The sequence below is a fragment of the Felis catus genome, chromosome X (assembly GCF_018350175.1).
Source record: "Felis catus isolate Fca126 chromosome X, F.catus_Fca126_mat1.0, whole genome shotgun sequence".
Taxonomy (NCBI): Eukaryota; Metazoa; Chordata; class Mammalia; order Carnivora; family Felidae; genus Felis; species Felis catus.
In genome coordinates, this window is record NC_058386.1 from 35723072 (window position 1) to 35729095 (window position 6024).

Sequence of the window (6024 nt, forward strand, 5' to 3'; positions counted from 1 at the left end):
TGCCTGTTTCAGAACGTTACATAAATGGAATCACATTGTTCATTTCTTATTTACATTTATGTATAATATAATATATATGATATATAATATATATTATTCGTATTTCTTAATTTTCATTGTGGTAAAGTATCCCATTGTATGGAATATACCACAGTTTGTTATCCATTCTATTGTTAATGAACATTTAAATTGCTTCCAGTTTTTGGCAATTATGAATAGTGACCAAATGAATGTTATGAACATTTTGTACGTGTATTCTGGCACATGTAAGTGCATATTCCTATAATATTTAATACATGGAATGGAACTGCTGGGTCACAGGGAATGTATATCTTCAACTTTAATAGAATAGGCAATGTTTTAAAATTTTTCTTTAATGTTTTATTTATTTTTGAGAGAGAGAGAAAGAGCACAAGCATGGGGGGTGGGGGGAGCAGAGAGAGAGGGAGACACAGAGTCCAAAGCAGCCTCAAAGCTGTCAGCACACAGCCCGATGCAGGGCTTGAACCCACGAACCATGAGATCATGACCTGAGCCAAAGTTGGATGCCCAAGTGACTGAGCCACCCAGGCATCCCAGACTAGGCAATATTTTTAAAAGATCATTGTACTTGGGGCACCTGCCTGGCTCAGTCAGTAGAGCACGGGACTCTTGATCTCAGGCTCGTGAGCTCAAGTCCCACGTTGGGCATAAAGCTCAGTTAAAAAAAATTTTTTTAAATCATTGTACCAATTTATGCTCTTACCAACATGTTATGAAAGTTTCCGTTGATTCACATCCTTGTCTACACTTGGCATGGTCAGACCTTTTAACTTTTGCCCATCTAGCAGTGTGTTGTAATTTCCCCTGGTTTCGAATTTGCATTTCCCTAACTACTAACGAGGTTGAGTGGTTTTTTTATATGTAGATTTACTGGCCTTTTGGATTTCCTCTTCTGAAAAGTATCTGTTCAAGTCCATTTTTCTATCAGGCTTTTTCTTTCTTCTTTTTTTAAATATTTATTTATTTATTTTGAGAGAGAGAGAGAGATTGAGAGCGCGCAGGTGCAGGCAGGGGAGGGGCAGAGGGAGAATCCCACACAGATTTTGAGCGGTCAGTGCAGAGCCTGACATGGTGCTTGATCACACGGAACCGTGAGATTAAGACCTAGGAGCCAAAACCAAGAGTCCAACGCTTAACTGACTGAGCCACCCAGGCACCCCAGGCTGACTTTTTCTTATTGATTTGTAGGAGTAATTTATATAGTCTGGATACAGCTTATCTTTTATTTTCCCATTTTGTGGTTCGTATTCCCTTCTTCTTCTTCTTCTTCTTCTTCTTCTTCTAATGTTTATTTATGTGAGAAAGAGAGAAAAGGGGGAAGGGGCAGAGAGAGAGGGAGACAGAGGATCCGAAGCAGGCTCCGTGCTGACAGCCTGATGTGGGGCTCAAACTCACAGACTGCAAGATCATGACCTGAGCCGAAGTCAGACGCTTAACCAACTGAGCCACCCAGGCACCGCTGTGGCTTGTATTTTCATTTACTTTACTTTCTGGATTTTTTTTTATTGACTTTATTTTTTATTTTTTTTTAATGTTTATTTTTGAGAGAGCGCGCGAGCGCATGAGTGGGAGAGGGGCAGAGAAAAAGGGAGACAGGATCCAAAGCAGGCTCCATGCTGTCAGCGCAGAGTCTGATGCGGGGCTCGAACTCAGGAACCATGAGATTGTGATCTGAGCCAAAACCAAGAGTCGGACGCTTAACAGTTTTAGATTTAGAGAAAAACTGAGAAGATATACAGAGAGTTCCCATATGCCTCACACCCAGTGTTCTCTATTATTATCATCTTACATTAGTATGGCACATTTTGTCACAATTAATGAACCAATATTGACGTATTATTCGGTAGAATCCATACTTTACTTAGATTTTCTTTTTCAGTTGCAGGATCCCATCCAGGAACTCACATTACATTGTCATGTCTCCTTAAGTTCCTCTTGGCTGTGACAGTTTCTCAGACTTTCCTTGTTTTTATGAACTTGAGAGTTTTGAGCAGTACTTGTCATCAGATATTTTGTAGGATGTCCCTCAGTTGGGATTTGTCTGATATTTTTCTCATGAGTAGACCGGGGTTATGGGTTTGGAGAGGTAGGCCATAGAGGTAAAGTGCCATTTTCATCACATCGTATCAAGAGTACACACGTGGTTTGTCACTATTGCCATTGACCTTGATCAGCTGGCTGAGGTAGTGTTTGTCAGGTTTCTCCACTGTAAAGTCCCTCTCCCCTCACCCCCTCTCCTCCCCTTTCCCATTCTGTATATGGTATCTTTTGAAAAGAAAAAAATTTTTAATTTTTTAATGTTTATTTTTGAGAGAGACAGAGGGCGACTGGGAGAGGGGCAGAGAGAGAGGGAGACACAGAATCGGAAGCAGGCTCCAGGCTCTGAGCTGTCAGCACAGAGCCCGACCTGGGGTTCGAACTCACAGACCATGAGATCATAACCTGAGCCAAAGTCGGACGCTTAGCCAACTGAGCCACCCAGACACAGCTGAAAAGAAATTCTTAATTGAGTGGGGACTGCACGTTCTGGGGGCATGGCATGATCTTGGGCTCCACAGGGCTCCTGGATGGCTGATTTGCAGGGACCGAGCCACCTCAAAATGCTGCCTCTGGGATCGCTCAGAACTTCCTGCTGAAATTAATGGGTCAGGGGACAGAATGAGGGAAACAAACTGAACTATGTATTCTTTCACATCCGAATCCTGGACCTCTCCTTTGAAAATTCAACAGCAAAGCATCAGCCACCTTTGTCTACTGGTTCGTCTCTGAGAATCCTCCCCTCAGGGCAGCGAATGACAGGAGTCTTGGCTATCCGGCCTGGGAGGAGAGGTGGGACGGAGGTGGAGGAGGGGGCTTCTTTTAGGCTAAATGCGGGTCATTAGTTCCTGTATTATCCTGACACACATATACCTACTTCTAAATGGTTCAACGAGAAAGTTAACCGCACATCCCTGATTGTTTACCAAGCGCAAAAGATGGAATCGGAGGGCCTACACTGAGGGAGCAGAACTGCTGACGATTCAAAATGTGACCTTGAGTACCTACGCCCTTCCCCAGGTTTCAATCTCTCAATCTGTGAAACAAAGAGAAAGCTTCCCACAGTGTTTATCTTGCTGGATTCCAAGGCTGTAAGGAGCAGTGATGCCCCTTGGAGACCTCAGAGGAAAGGGGCCTTTAAAGGATAAGCTATTCACCCCTCAATCAAAGAAGGATGCTATTTCTCAAGACACAGAGTATGGAAAACTTTGAGGTTTGCTTGAGGGGAGGGGAAGGAAGAGGGATTTATTTTATGTTCCTGTCTATTTCGAACACTTTTGCTTTTTTTCAAATTAAAATAAGAATGTCCTAGAACTCTTTCAAGAACAGAAAAATTCACTCCTTTTCCTGTTTCTTTTTTTTTATTATTTTTTTTAACGTCTTTATTTTTGAGACAGAGAGAGACAGAGTATGAACGGGGGAGGGTCAGAGAGAGGGAGACACAGAATCTGAAACAGGCTCCAGGCTCCGAGCTGTCAGCGCAGAGCCCAACTCGGGGCTCGAACTCACGGACCTCGAGATCATGACCTGAGCCGAAGTCGGCCGCTTAACCGACCCAGCCACCCAGGTGCCCCTCCTTTTCCTGTTTCTTTAGGCTGGATGAAATGGCGGGAGTTCTCCACTTTTAGCTGATTATGCTCCTAAATAAGGTTTATTTTTTCTTTCAGGGCCTTTGGTTAAGAGTGTGTTCTTGGGGGCGCCTGGGTGGCGCAGTCGGTTAAGCGTCCGACTTCGGCCAGGTCACGATCCTGCGGTCCGTGAGTTCGAGCCCCGCGTCGGGCTCTGGGCTGATGGCTCAGAGCCTGGAGCCTGTTTCCGATTCTGTGTCTCCCTCTCTCTCTGCCCCTCCCCCGTTCATGCTCTGTCTCTCTCTGTCCCAAAAATGAATAAACGTTAAAAAAAAAATGTGTTCTTGGATATGAAGCAAGATGGACAAAGAATACAATTTTAGTTGATGCAAAGAGAAATGATTCCATCATGCGTAAAAATGAATTTTTAGGGGTGGCAAGGTGGCTCAGTTGGTAAAGTGTCTGACTCTCCGTTTCGGCTCAGGTCATGATCTCACGGTTTCGTGAGTTTGAGCCCCGCATCGGGCTCTGTGCTGATGGTGTGGAGCCTGCTTGGGATTCTCTCTCTTTCTCTTTCTCTCTCTCTCTCTCTCTGCCTCTCCCTCTCTCTCAAAATAAATAAACTTAAAAAAATTTTTTAAATTAATTTTCAAAAAATGATTAAATTCTTATCGATCTTTTTTTTTTTTCCAAGCCAGTCATTTCAGAGTTGATGCTTTGGAAATTAGCTGCTTTAGACATTTTGAGGAATCTAATAATTTCACATTCCTAATGGAAAAATTTCCCTTCCCCTTTCAGATTTCTTTAAAGTCACTTTTGTGTAAATTCTCCTCTGAACGAATACAAATTTGAGAGTCAAAAGTTTCCTGAAGTTGAACAAGGAGATTCAGATTCCATTCTATAAATTGAGAGTGGCTTTGGTGAGTATAGTGGGTTCCATAAATTGAAAACCGAGTATTTGGGGAGTGTTCTGATTCCAATTTTGAGTAGGGCAAGTTTTTCCTGGGGTAGGTCTGCTACTTGAACAACTCCTGGGATCACTGCTTCCAACTCACCTTTTTTTTCCCCCCTTCAATTAATCCCAAGAAGAAAATGGAAACGGGAAACTGTAAACAGGGGGGTATTTTACCCCCAACAAGTCTGTCTTGTTTTTGTGCACTTTACAAAGCTCAAACACCTTCGATGGCTCCCCATTTCCTGCAGGTTGATGTGCAGTTCTTTTATTTAGCTTTTACTATTCTCAAAAAACATGTGCGTAATTGAACATTTTAGCTCCATGTTCCCCCGGTTTTTGCTACCTGCCAGAACCTCTTCTTCTCCTGTACTTGCATATTGAAACCACAAACATCTTTCAAGGTCTTGGGCTGGGGCATCCTTTTCTGACCTTAGGTGTTAAACTGTGTCTCTTCCTGCAAAAAAAAAACCAAACAAACAAAAACAAACAAACAAACAAACAAACAAAACTAGGCAAAAAAAAAAAAAAAACCCTGAAAAGGGGGAAGAATGGATGCAGGCATGATTAGTAGGTCTAGCGCTCACCTAACACTGAGCAAATGGATGAAGGAAATAATTAATATTCTTGTCCTATCACTCCTGGTGACAGGAGGGTCTTAGGAGATAGGGTTGCCAGAATTAGCAAATCAAGATACAGGATGCCCACTCATCTGTGAATTTCAGATAAACAACAACAACAACAATTTTTTTTAAGTAGGCTTCACGCCCCATTGCAGAATCCTAAGTGGGACTTAAACTCACCATCTGAGATCAAGACATGAGCTGATACCAAGAGTCAGAGGCTTAACCACTGAGCCACCCAGGGTCCCCTATGAATACTTAATTTTTTTTAAGTGTATTTATTTTGAGAGAGAGAGCAAATGGGGGAGAGGCAGAGAGAGAATTTCAAGCAGGCTCCGCACGAGCCCAATGCCAGGCTCAAGCTCACAAAATCATGACTTCAGGACCTGAGCTGAAAGCAAGAGTCGGCACTTAACTGACTGAGCCACCCAAGCGCCCCCCAATACATATATTTTTTTTAAGTATAAGCATGTTCCATGAAATATTCATGACATTTATAATAAAAAGTATTCGTTGTTCATCTGAAATTCAAATTTAACTAGGCGTCTTGTATTTTATCCGGTACTCCTACTTGGAGGGCCGGGGTTCCAAGGCGCCTGGCTTCCTCCCAGCAGGTGCTCAGCATCTGTGCAATTGTTAGAAGGAAATCCAAATCAGCCCGTAGCTTCCACAGCTGCACTCGTAGCGGGGCGGAGCCATGCGACCAGGAAAGACCGGTTGGAGACCGTCACCAGAGATCGGCCAAGGGGTCCGCACCTGGGAGCCAGTCCCACCCCGTGGGCACTCAGGATCCCTCGACTGG